Below are 10472 nucleotides of genomic sequence, written 5' to 3'. Positions count from 1 at the left end.
TACTTGTCTTGCTATACTACTAATAGCCCCGTACAATTGCGAGTTAACATAATATTAACAACAAATTTTGGCGCCGTTGCCGGGGACTGAACGAAAGTTCTTCCCTGGTTATGTGCCCAAGGTTACCCTATTCTTTTTAGTGTTTCTAATTAATCTAATTTTCTGTTTCAGGTAGTTTATGTCTAAAAAGCCATTACTTGAACAAGTGAGGTCTTCGTTCCAACGTTCTAGATCTTTGAACGCAGGACCATCATTGCAACCCAGACGAGTGACCTCTGAAATTCAGAATCGTCTAGAAAGGGAGTTGTCAACTGCAAAAGAGCAAGCTCTTGCTACATTTACAAGTCTTGCTCTCCACACTGAACTTCCTGGTTCTTCACTTTCAAATTCGGAAGCAAGTTCAGACCAAGAAGAAGAAGAAATGATGGCTGCCATTGAGTTCATGGGAGAACTTGATATCCCAACAATTCCAGCATCTCCTTCAAGCATTTTGCTGCCCACTGTAGCTCGAAATTATGAGCTTAAATCTTCTCATCTTAATATGCTGCCTTCCTTTTATGGTTTACCTAATGAAGATCCATTAACCCATATAAAGGATATTTTTAATGTTGTGAGTTCTTTTCCCTTGACAGGTGTGACAGAAGATCAACTTCGAATGAGAGTGTTTCCATACACTTTAAAGGATAAGGCGAAGTATTGGTTGAATTCTTTGAAGCCTGGTTCACTCACTACATGGTCTGCCATTCAAAAGAAGTTCCTGGAAAAATACTTCTCCACGCAAAAGACCGACATGCTTAGGGACAAGATCTTGTTATTTGCACAGCAAGATGATGAATCGTTTTGTGAAGCATGGGAGAGATTCAATGGGCTGCTCAACCAATGTCCTCATCATGGGATTCCATTGAAGCTTCAAATGCGTATGTTTTATAAAGGACTAACCCCTTCTAGTCATAATATAGTCACCAATTTTGCAGGTGGTTCTTTTAAAACCAAAACTCCAGAAGAAACGTACGAACTCTTTGAGGAGATAGCAATGGAGACCCAACATACGGATACAAGAGGTAAACGTGTTATTAGTGGTTCTAATGATGCTTCTAGTGTGCAGATTTCAAAACTGGAACAAAAGCTAGATGCTCTTCTTGCATTAAACTCAAGAAGCCCTCCGAAGGAAGTGTGTAGCATTTGTGAATCTCATGACCATGCTACCACAGCTTGTCCACTTGGGGCTGGATACCCAGAATTTGTGCAAGAGCAAGCTAAGTTGGTAAATTCCTACAACCAAGGTCCAAGAAATGATCCATACTCTCAAAGTTATAATCCAGGTTGGAGAAATCATCCAAACTTTTCATGGAGAAATACCCAGAATCAAGCAAATCCCCCTTCATTCCAAAGGCCACAACAATCATCATCATCATTGGAAGATATAGTGAAGCAGATGGCAATCAACCAATCCAATTTTCAGCAAACTACACAAGCTGCCATCTCCAAATTGGAAGTCCAATTAGGCCAAATAGCTGCTGAAATAACTCAAAGAGTGCCTGGGAAATGGCCAAGCCAAACTGAGATCAATCCAAAGAACCCAGAAGCCAAGGCCATTCATGTGCTCAGATCAGGTAAGATCATTGATAATAATGATAATTCTAATCTTTCAAATGATGTTGTGATTGTAGAAGATAAAGACGAGGAGACCATGGCCACGGAAGGAGAACAACTCAAAACTTCTCAATCTGCTCCTAAGGCCAAATCAGATTCTCAGAAATCCGATCAATTCCAATTGCATAAAAGGGATGAGAAATTTGTGCCACCACATCTTCAAGAAGATAGATACGTGCCACCCGCTCCATATGTTCCACAGATTCCATTTCCAGGCCGTCTTAAGAAAGCAAAGCAAGATAAGGCTTTTAAAGAGATTTATGATATATTGAGTAAAGTTAATATCAATTTGCCTTTGCTTGATCTTATTGAACAGATTCCTGCATATGGAAAATTCATCAAGGACTTGAAAACTCACAAGCTCAATTTCGCTCCAAATGAAGGAGTAAAGCTCGACCAGAATGTAAGTGCTGTATTGCAAAGGAAGCTTCCACCAAAACTAGATGATCCTGGCAGCTTTGACATTCCCATTAACATTGGAGGCAAGAAGGTTGGAAGAGCCATGTTGGACTTGGGAGCAAGCATCAATGTTTTGCCATATTCAGTTTATCAAGAGCTTGGCTTAGAAGGGATGAAGAAGACTTCAATGCGACTTGAACTAGCTGATCATTCTATAAAATATCCAAAAGGTATTGTAGAAGATATTCTAGTTCAAGTTAATACACTAATTCTCCCTGCTGATTTTGTAGTGATGGACATGGAAGACAATCCAAATGGAGATCGTGTTGATCCCATTCTCCTAGGCAGGCCATTCATGGCCACTGCAGACACAATCATCAGAGTGAAAGATAGCACCCTCTCCATGACTGTTTTGGGTGAAACTGTTGAATTTAAAATGCTTAATGCTCTATCTCAACCTTCTATCTCTCTTGATTCTTGCTTTTCAATTGATGTTGTGGATTATGAGGTTTCTTCCAAAATTTTGCAGAGAAAGTCTAATGATGCTCTAGAAGCTGTCTTAACACAAGAAGAGGAAGATCTTTGTGAACCGGAGTTCCAAGAAGTGGTAGCTGCCTTAGAAGTGTTTCCGCCATACCCACCATCCTTTAGGCCACCAATCGAGCCTCTTGGACCATCATCCACGAAATTGGAGCCATCCATTGTCATCCCACCAAAGCTAGAACTTAAACCTCTTCCCAATAATCTTAAATATACATATTTGGGTGCTAACGAAACTCTCCCTGTTATAATTGCTGCAGGTCTCTCCTCACATGAAGAAGAGAGCTTAATTAAAGTTCTAAAAGAGCATAAAACAGCCATTGGGTGGACCATAGCAGACATCAAAGGAATTAGTCCAAGCATGTGCATGCACCGGATTTTAATGGAAGAAGACAGCAAACCATCTCGTGATGCCGAAAGGAGGCTAAATCCCAACATGAAAGAGGTGGTTAGAGCTGAAGTTTTAAAGCTACTCGATGTAGGAATCATCTACCCAATTTCAGATTCTAAGTGGGTGAGCCCTGTGCAAGTTGTTCCAAAGAAGTCCGGAATCACCGTTGTGAAGAATGAGAAGAATGAGCTAGTTCCTACACGAACTGTCACTGGTTGGAGAGTTTGCATTGATTACAGGAAGTTGAACACATCCACTAGAAAAGATCATTTCCCCTTACCTTTTATTGATCAAATGCTTGAACGTTTATCTGGCCATGCTTACTATTGTTTTCTTGATGGTTTTTCAGGTTATAATGAAATTCCCATTGCTCCGGAAGACCAAGAGAAAACCACATTCACATGCCCATTTGGTACGTTTGCTTATAGAAGGATGCCATTCGGTTTGTGCAATGCCCCAGCAACTTTCCAAAGATGCATGATGTCAATCTTTTCAGATATGGTGGAACGATTCATTGAGGTATTTATGGATGATTTTTCAGTTTTTGGTTCCTCTTTTGATAATTGTCTTCACCACTTGTCTCTAGTGCTTAAAAGATGCCAGGAAACAAATCTGATTTTGAATTGGGAGAAGTGTCACTTCATGGTGAGACAAGGCATTGTACTAGGCCATGTGATTTCAAGCAAGGGAATCGAAGTGGATAAAGCCAAGATCGATCTCATCTCAAATCTTCCACCCCCCTACCTCTGTTAAAGGAATTAGAAGCTTTTTAGGTCATGCTGGATTCTATAGAAGGTTCATCAAAAATTTCTCAAGCATTACAAGGCCATTGTGTAATCTCCTTGCTAAGGATGCTGTTTTTGAGTTTAATGAAGCTTGCATGGAAGCTTTTTCTACCTTGAAAAGGGAGCTAACTTCAGCCCCTATTATCATAGCGCCGGATTGGTCTTTACCATTTGAAATAATGTGTGATGCCTCTGACTTTGCTATTGGTGCAGTTTTAGGTCAAAAGAAGAACAAGCTGCCCCATGTGATTCATTATGCTAGCCGGACCTTGAATGATGCTCAAATCAACTACTCCACAACAGAGAAGGAGTTGCTTGCTGTGGTTTTTGCTTTAGAAAAATTTCGTTCTTACCTTCTTGGTTCTAAAGTAATTGTTTATTCTGACCATGCAGCTCTTAGATACTTGCTCACTAAGAAGGATGCCAAACCACGCTTGATTAGATGGATTCTCTTGCTACAAGAATTCGATTTGGAGATTCGAGATAAGAAGGGATGTGAGAATGTGGTAGCTGATCATTTGAGCAGAATTGTGGTTGAAGAAAAAGGAGCAGCTATGCTACCCTTGAATGAGACTTTCCCTGATGAACAACTATATGCTGCCCAAGTCAAAGAGCCATGGTATGCTGATTTTGTTAATTATCTTGCTTGTGGTGTTCTTAGAAATGATCTAACTTCTTAGGACAAGAAGAAGTTCTTTTCCATGGTGAAACATTATGTCTGGGATGAACCTTTCTTATTCAAGCATTGCCCGAATCAACTCATCAGAAGATGTGTTCCAGAAGAAGAGCAAGAAAGCATACTTAGGCATAGCCACGAATTGGCTTGTGGAGGTCACTTTGGAGCTAAGAAAACAGCACTTAAAATTCTGCAATCTGGTTTCTTTTGGCCCACTCTATTCAAAGATGCGTTTAATTTTTGTGTTAAGTGTGATAGGTGCCAAAGGATGGGGAACATAAGTCGCAGGAATGAAATGCCATTGAATAACATACTTGTTGTGGAGCTCTTCGATGTGTGGGGTATTGATTTCATGGGACCATTCCCATCTTCCTTTGGTTATACTTACATACTTGTTGCTGTTGATTATGTGTCTAAATGGGTGGAAGCCATAGCCACCAAAACCAATGATTATAAGGTGGTGCTGAAGTTCTTGAAGGATAATATTTTCACAAGGTTTGGTACTCCAAGGGCTGTCATTAGTGATGGAGGCAGCCACTTCTGTAACAAGCCATTCGAAGCACTCATGAAAAAGTACAACATCACCCATCGAGTCTCTACACCATATCATCCGCAAACTTCTGGTCAAGTGGAAATAAGCAATAGAGAAATTAAGCACATCCTGGAGAAGGTGGTGAACAATACAAGGAAAGATTGGGCAGCCAAGCTCAATGATGCATTATGGGCTTATAGGACTGCATATAAGACTCCCATTGGAATGAGCCCTTATCGTCTTGTGTTTGGGAAAGCTTGTCACCTGCCAATGGAGCTTGAACACAATGCTTTTTGGGCCATCAAGAAGTTGAATTTTGATCTAGACAAGGCATGCCATGCAAGAAAGTTTCAGCTCAATGAATTGGAAGAAATTAGACATGAGTCTTATGAGAATGCAAAGCTTTACAAAGAACGAACCAAGAGTTACCATGACAGAAACATTCAACGGAAAGAGTTCTCCAAAGGTATGTCAGTTCTTTTGTTTAACTCACGTTTGCGTCTCTTTCCAGGAAAATTGAAGTCTAGATGGCAAGGCCCATTCACCGTGGTCAATGTTTCTCCCTATGGAGCTGTGGAGATTCAAAACCCTAAAGATGGCTCGACTTTCAAAGTAAATGGACAACGTTTAAAGCCATTCTATGAGGGAGTTTCAGCTGGCATCCAAACTGGCCATGTGGTAGATCAACTTCCCTTCGTACCATCAACTTAGCTGATTGCACAATGTCTTGCCAAGACAGTAACTAAGGCGCTTCTTGGGAGGCAACCCATGTGTTCAAGAAGAAGGTGCTTGGTAGCAATCGACCTAATCGCATCAAGGGGAAGCATTTCAATCCTTTCTCTTTACTTGTTTTGTTTTTATTTTAGTCATTTTAAGTTTTTGTTCCTTTTTATAAATAAATAAATATAAAAATAAAAAATAAAAAATTTCTTATAAGCTAACTTTTGGTAACCCCAGTGAGCACCTCCGTCAATACAGTGTCTAGGAGTTCTTTAGGCGACACCTTCGGTGTCTAAGAAGTTTGGGTTTTAAGCGGGACCATTGTGACCCCTCCAACCTTCCCGGATCCCCTGGCTGTGTTTTCTGAGGCCCTTAACTGGTCATCCATGAGTTGCTTATATATTCATTTTTTTATTTATTTTTTTTTTCTCTAAACCTTTTTCTTAACTTTTCCCTTTATCATTTACTTGTTCTCAATCATCTTTACTTTGCTTTAACATTGAGGACAATGTTTAATTCAGGTCTGGGGGGAAGGTTTTCAAATTTCATTCATTTGTGTTTCAATTTTCGTTCATTTGTCACTAATTTTTTATTTTTTTTTTCTAAATGTCATACAATCGATGCTATGGAGCTGCCATTGAGGTTTTCATATCAGAATTTTGCACTTCACAAAGCTTTGGCTCTTAGAATTCTGGTGGCTAAAGTACCATGCTCAAATTCTTGAAGGAAAATAGTGGAGACTACCCTAGTGAGCTATATCAAGCCTAATTGCTTTCTTGAGAGGGTTTAAAGTGTTCTATTTCTCATCCATACTTATTTTCTTCAATTCACTCTAATTGATCTCATCATTTCATTTTGATCGAATACTAAGGATGATTCTCTTTTGCAGATATCATATGCTTGCTCTCATTCATGAATGAACTCATTGAAGTAATGCTAGGCTATGTGTGTATAACCATTCTATATGCTTTCTTTTCACCCTACCCATATGTGTGTTCCATTAGCCCTCTTGAAGCCAAACACTAAAAGCCTTTTCTTTTATCACCCTCATCATTTTCCCTACCTTTGTATCTCAATCTGAGATACTTAACCTCTTGTAGCCATACCCTATAACTTAGAATATACCAAGGTGTGCCAAGATAAAGTTTGATGCAAGGAAGTTGCTGCCGTGTACCTAAATGAAATTTGGTGTGAGTCTGTGCAATAAAGTTAAAGAAGTTGCAAATCAAATCAGCAAAGATGAAAGTGTTTCAATATGATCTAAGTGTGAAAAATAAAGTCTATGCCAGGTGATACCATGAAGTTTGCTGCCATGCCAATCTAAATCAATGATGCCTTGCAGATTAATGAAGCATGCAACCTTGGTATGTTCTTAAGTTATATGTTTTTCCTTCCAATTCTTCCATTTCCCCTAAACCTTAGCCTTTCATTACAACATTGTGAAAGACCTAGCTGATCTTTGAGGATGTATTCATGGGTGCTGGTAAGTATGTGTGTATCTCTATTCTTAGTATTTAATTCCTTTCATGAGATCTAACCAAATTTGTGCTTCTATTTCATACACTCACTTATGCATTCTTGAGAGAATTAAAACATAGGTTCTGAGTGATTGAGTGTTATCTGTGAGAATTAGAGTCGAAGCATGTTCTCTATTCAAGGTTTGAGTATGCTTGCTTTGAAACTGTGTGCCTTTGAGCTATAGCTTCCACTTGTACACACTGATTGATGACCTATCTTGGCAACTCTATGGTGTTGGAGGTATGACTAAAGTTTTCTTTCATTTTCATTAGTTGATTTCAAAGTTGTTTTTCTAACCATTTTGTTTTGTAGAGTTAGAAAAACGTTTGTGGGTATCGTATCTGTTAAACCCTCAGGAGACACAACTCCTCCTACTAGGGATGCCTAGAGGTTTAAAGGCTTGTTGCATACGCTCAATGCAATCGAGTTACCTACGAAAGTGGTCTAGTTAGTTTTGTTTTTAACTTTGTTTTGTGTTGTTTTGCTCGAGGACTAGCAAAATCTAGGTTTGGGGGTATTTGATCGGTTCATAATTGTATATCATTTTGTACCCTTCTAGCTTATGATTTGGTTATGTTTTTGAGTTAAACTTGTGCTTTTAATCCTTTTTGTGTTTATCTTTCAGCTTTAGGTAACAATGATGGCTTTGGATATGAAATGATGTAATCCATGTATGTTAAAGCCTGATTTGGATAAAGGGATGAAGAACTTAACCATACTTCTAGCGATTGGATTTCACTCAAAACTCACCAAATGACTCCTCCCACCATATTATGATGTGGCCCAAGTTTTGGGCTCGATCCGAAATCAATAGGTGTGAGAAATTGGTCAATTCAATTTGAACGGCATTTCGTTCCTAATTGGAGTGGTTGGTGTATTCAATACTTCTAGCGATTGGATTTCACTCAAAACTCACCAAACGACTCCTCCCACCATATTATGACGTTGCCCAAGTTTTGGGCTCAATCCGAAATCAATAGGTGTTCCAAATTGGACAATTCAAGTTCAACGGCAGTTCGTTCCTAATTGGAGTGGTTGGTGTATTCCATACTTCTAGCGATTGGATTTCACTCAAACCTCACCAAATGACTCCTCCCACCAGATTATGACGTTGCCCAAGATTTGGGCTCGATCCGAAATCAATAGGTGTTCCAAATTGGACAATTCAAGTTCAACGGCAGTTCGTTCCTAATTGGAGTGGTTGGTGTATTCCATACTTCTAGCGATTGGATTTCACTCAAAACTAACCAAATGACTCGTCCCACCATATTTTGATGTTGCCCAAGTTTTGGGCTCGATCCGAAATCAATAGGTGTGAGAATTTGGACAATTCAAGTTCAACGGCAGTTCGTTCCAAACTGGAGTGGTTGGTGTATTCCATACTTCTAGCGATTGGATTTCACTCAAAACTCACCAAATGACTCCTCCCACCATATTATGATGTGGACCAAGTTCTGGGCTTAATCCGAAATCAATAGGTGTTCCAAATTGGACAATTCAAGTTCAACGACAGTTCTTTCCTAATTGGAGTGGTAGGTGTATTCCATACTTCTAGCGATTGGATTTCACTCAAAACTCACCAAATGACTCCTCTCACCATATTATGATGTTGCCCAAGTTTTGGGCTCGATCCGAAATCAATAGGTGTTCAAAATTGGACAATTCAAGTTGTACGGCAGTTCGTTCCTAATTAGAGTGGTTGGTGTATTCCATACTTCTAGCTATTGGATTTCACTCAAAACTCACCAAATGACTCCTCCCACCATATTATGATGTTGCCCAAGTTTTGGGCTCGATCCGAAATCAATAGGTGTGAGAAATTGGTCAATTCAATTTGAACGGCATTTCGTTCCTAATTGGAGTGGTTGGTGTATTCCATACTTCTAGCGATTGGATTTCACTCAAAACTCACCAAACGACTCCTCCCACCATATTATGACGTTGGCCAAGTTTTGGGATCGATCCGAAATCAATAGGTGTTCCAAATTGGACAATTCAAGTTCAGCGGCAGTTCGTTCCTAATTGGAGTGGTTGGTGTATTCCAAACTTCTAGTTATTGGATTTCACTCAAAACTCACCAAATGACTCCTCCCACCATATTATGACCTTGCCCAAGATTTGGGCTCGATCCGAAATCAATAGGTGTTCCAAATTGGACAATTCAAGTTCAACGGCAGTTCGTTCCTAATTGGAGTGGTTGGTGTATTCCATACTTCTAGCGATTGGATTTCACTCAAAACTAACCAAATGACTCCTCCCACCATATTTTGATGTTGCCCAAGTTTTGGGCTCGATCCGAAATCAATAGGTGTGAGAATTTGGACAATTCAAGTTCAACGGCAGTTCGTTCCTAATTGGAGTGGTTAGTGTATTCCATACTTCTAGCGATTGGATTTCACTCAAAACTCACCAACTGACTCCTCCCACCATATTATCATGTTGCCCAAGTTTTGGGCTCCATCCGAAATCAATAGGGGTGAGAATTTGGACAATTCAAGTTCAACGGCAGTTCGTTCCTAATTGGGGTGGTTGGTGTATTCCATACTTCTAGCGATTGGATTTCTCTCAAAACTAACCAAATGACTCCTCCCACCATATTATCATGTTGCCCAAGTTTTGGGCTCGATCCGAAATCAATAGGTGTGAGAATTTGGAATATTCAAGTTCAACCGCAGTTCGTTCCTAATTGGAGTGGTTGGTGTATTCCATACTTCTAGCGATTGGATTTCACTCAAAACACACCAAATGACTCCTCCCACCATATTATGATGTTGCCCAAGTTTTGGGCTCGATCCGAAATCAATAGGTGTTCCAAATTGGACAATTCAAGTTCAACGACAGTTCGTTCCTAATTGGAGTGGTTTGTGTATTCCATACTTCTAGGGATTGGATTTCACTCAAAACCCACCAAATGACTCCTCCTTGGTTATTATAATGTTGCCCAAGTTTTGGGCTCGATCCGAAATCAATAGGTGTTCAAAATTGGACAATTCAAGTTCAACGGCAGTTCGTTCCTAATTGGAGTGGTTGGTGTATTCCATACTTCTAGCGATTGGATTTCACTCAAAACTCACCAAATGACTCCTCCCACCATATTATGATGTTGCCCATGTTTTGGGCTCGATCCGAAATCAATAGGTGTTCCAAATTGGACAATTCAAGTATAACGGCAGTTCGTTCCTAATTGGATTGGTTGGGGAATTCCATACTCCTAGCGATTGGATTTCACTCAAAACTCACCAAATGACTCCTCCCACC

The 10472-nt window shown here is 39.8% G+C and overlaps 1 non-coding gene across 1 annotated transcript; it reads right to left on the bottom strand.

Annotated features, from left to right (window-relative positions):
• Positions 1-790: 790 nt before the first annotated feature.
• LOC148292995 (small nucleolar RNA R71) lies at positions 791-897 on the bottom strand. Its single transcript, XR_015826004.1, has one exon. It is a non-coding gene; the product is annotated as a small nucleolar RNA R71 (small nucleolar RNA).
• Between the last annotated feature and the right edge of the window lie 9575 nt (positions 898-10472).

This window comes from Prunus avium, chromosome 7, assembly GCF_965620075.1.
Source record: "Prunus avium chromosome 7, drPruAviu1.hap1.1, whole genome shotgun sequence".
Taxonomy (NCBI): Eukaryota; Viridiplantae; Streptophyta; class Magnoliopsida; order Rosales; family Rosaceae; genus Prunus; species Prunus avium.
This window is presented reverse-complemented; position numbering and strand designations above follow the sequence as displayed.